Source organism: Seriola lalandi, unplaced genomic scaffold (assembly GCF_002814215.2).
Source record: "Seriola lalandi dorsalis isolate HSWRI2012SDOR001 ecotype SW California unplaced genomic scaffold, Sedor1 jcf7180002054983, whole genome shotgun sequence".
Taxonomy (NCBI): Eukaryota; Metazoa; Chordata; class Actinopteri; order Carangiformes; family Carangidae; genus Seriola; species Seriola lalandi.
This window is the reverse complement of record NW_019525532.1, coordinates 1,212,945-1,216,268: the sequence shown is the minus strand read 5'-3', so window position 1 is coordinate 1,216,268 and position 3,324 is coordinate 1,212,945.

The following is a 3,324-nucleotide window of genomic DNA, read 5'->3' as shown; positions in this document are numbered from 1 at the left end:
TTTGCGCAGGGAACAATCATTGCTCATTAATGCGTGGTCAACTATTATTTTGCGTCTTTGTTATGTTAGAAAAATTTGCATCAGAAGGTTAAACCTGGTATGTAATTGTGTAGAGAACTGAAGCGCTGCCCCCTCAAAGTTATTTTCAGCATTTTAAGACTTACTCTTATTTCTCTTTTTCCCCAAGAGTTCAAGGTAAGATGTAAGGTGTAAGCTTCTGCTCATTTCTTGCCTGTATACCGCTATAGCAACCTCCCCATGGCAACAAAACTGAAAGAAAAGATAATTAATCAAGATTGAAAAACAACAACAAAAAATTGTTAGCATTCAACAACTACATATCCCATGAGTCTTACCTTTTGGTATGGTGTCAAAGTCTCACTGGAACTGTAGTTATTTAATGCTAACACAATGCTAAGAAAGTATTTGTTGTCTAATCTTATGTGGTGGTGATTGTTGCTTGACAAGAGCTTCAGCCATTGTTTAGTTTATAAGTAAAAGTAAAGAAATGACGTTTGACGTTGAACTCGCAAAGTTTCTTTTTGACTAGAGAGCTGTTAATGCTAACATTAGCTATGTAGCAATAGCAAACTTACCAATAGCTCTTTTAAAATGACAAGATATTTTACTATTCTGTACAGCAGCAGAGACGCATTTATTTAGCTTTCCACAACCGTTGAGATTTTGGGAAATATACTGTCCATTAAATATGAGGCTGTGACCTGGAGACGGTTAGCTTAGCATATCTTAAATACTGGAAACGGGGGCAAACAGCTAGCCTCTGTTTAAAGGTGAAAAAATCACCATGTCTCAGTTTTTAACATATCTTTATATCTTGTTTAATTTGCACAAAAAAACCAACACCATACTGTAGTTTATAGGTACTGGTTTTGTTAATATTTTTTGGCTGAGTGCATTAACTTTCTTGAGTATTGGCACGGCCACGAGGTGCCCAGGGAAACAGCAAATTAATTACAGTCATCCAGCTGCAAAACAGGTTTTAAAATCCGTGGTTTGATCATTATTTTCCAACTCACTGCCGTCCCCCAGCAGTGCCGCCAACAGGTGCCAAATTTTAATCTACAATTATCCTGCAGCGTTTGAAGGGAGCCATTTATGGATGATTGTCAACACAGAGAGCTAAATATTACAACGCCAAAAGCCATTACATTATTATCAGGTCACATGAATTGAAAGAATTTGTAAACACGGTTGGAGTTGTGGAGCAGAGGTTAGTAATAGGAGAAGGGGACAGGACTTTGGCTCTTTATAGTGCAGAGTTGTTAATGTGGTTGGAGACTCTCATGCCCACTACTGAGAAAACGTTGATCTTGTTGAGGTGCAGCTGTCGTGGATGAAAACTCATGAGCAGAAACTCAAGTTTTTTTCAGTCGATAATCTGAACAAACACCAAGATCCTGCAGCAACCCAGTTTGAAAATCATTTCAGTTTCCTGTCGCCACTGCAGAGAGAGAAAGTTGCAGACTCCGGTGCTGACGGTGCACATGGACACTTTATTTTGTGACTGGACTGTTAAAGTTTTAGTAAAGTTTGGGGCTGGCTTCTCCTGTTTCTCTCTGTCAGAACAGGAGGTGATATTCCTGTGTCTGTGACTTTTAAGATTTAAAACGTTTTGGGTTTTGACAGTTGGACTGAATATGAGTCTCTTCCTTCAATGCAATTGTGTGAATAAGTTACATTAAGTTTAAGTAAGCAGTTTGATGCAGAAATCGGGAATTATAGACTGATAGTTAAGTAGAATCTGGTGGAAATAAGGGAAGATTGTCGATTTGTCTGGAGTAGATAGTTCTGTAAACATGCAGAAATTACAATTTTGACACTATATGATCATGTGGATGTGCAAGAGCTGTGAAATGAGTTAATTCAGAATATGCATGTTAAGCAGCAGAAGAGAACCAAAGCATAAAAGAATATCAAAATATATAACAAATAAGAGAATTAAGAAAAACAACTGTGACTTAACGGTGACTGAATATGTGCTTCACTGGCTGCCTGCTTATCAAAATCTCCAGATGGAAATACCGTACGTAGGATGTGACAACGTGGCAAAGTTCACAACATCGCTATCTGTTTTCAGCATCACTATCATCACGTTTATTGGCTGAAGGTTACAACAAAAAAAAAAAAATGTATCCTGAGAGTTGAGACGAGTCTTGGATGCTGAGGCAGCGGCTGGAGGTGGTCCACAGCAGCATCAGCTGTGCGTGGAGGGGGCGGCAAATGTTGTCAAGGATGAGGAAGGTTTCCTCCTCATCCTCCCTCTGCTGCTGTCTCAGGAGTCTCTGTGATTGTCTCTGCACTTATTTTGTTATGTTTTGTGTTGTTTCTCTTTTTCCAGTGGATGATGTTACGTACAGCACGGATGATTTGTCACTGAGGTATTTCCACTGCAGCTAAAATTGAGTTTAGGAGAATACATGAACCACAAACATCAGCAGCATTTCTGATCTTATTATTTTTGGACAAAGGATCTGTAATTGTTTTCAGAGCAGACAGAGATACTAATCTCTGCTCTGCAGCTAGAAGACGTGTTGTGCTGAGTGTAAAGGGCAGTTTTCCTTCATTGGAAACCTGCGCTCTTTTGCTTTTACTATCTCTATCATTATGGCCATATCCACCTACACATAAAACTCAGCTGAATACAAGTTCATGTGTTTTCTCTGGATGAAACTGATGTGGGAGATGTAGGGAATCATTTCCTGGTGGAGAGGCAGGTTGAGGCAAAGTGAATATATGAATAAAAAAGCAAAATTATCACAAACATCTCCTGGAATTGATTGAACTTTACAGGCTGATTGATCCCACAGTGAATTCCCCCTTTACAGAACCATTTCCATATTTGCATATTTTTTATTATTTAACTTAAATCCTGAAACATTTACCAGATAATTCCTTGTTTTAAAAAAAATATACCTTTCAGGTATGCATTGCCTGCATTGGTTTCTTTAGTTACATATGAAAATCAAATAAAAGATTAAAACTATAATAAAGTGAAATTTTCAACAGTTGAAACATGGATAGTTTTGGAGAAAGCCATAACATCTCAGAACACCACTGCACCGCCACAGTATGAACAGTGTGTGAAAAATGTTTTCTTTGAGTTTCACATTTCCACAAACTGATTTTACCCCATTGAAATAAATGGAAACTACAGTTGTTGGTTGTTAACTCTGTCTGATAAACCACCTTAATGGGACACAAATGTCAAATCAGCTTCATTGTCAGAGCAGTGTCTTTTAAGACTGATTTTTCGTCTCCATTCAATTTGCAAGTATGTGAATTTGAGCAAGAAACCCCCCCCCC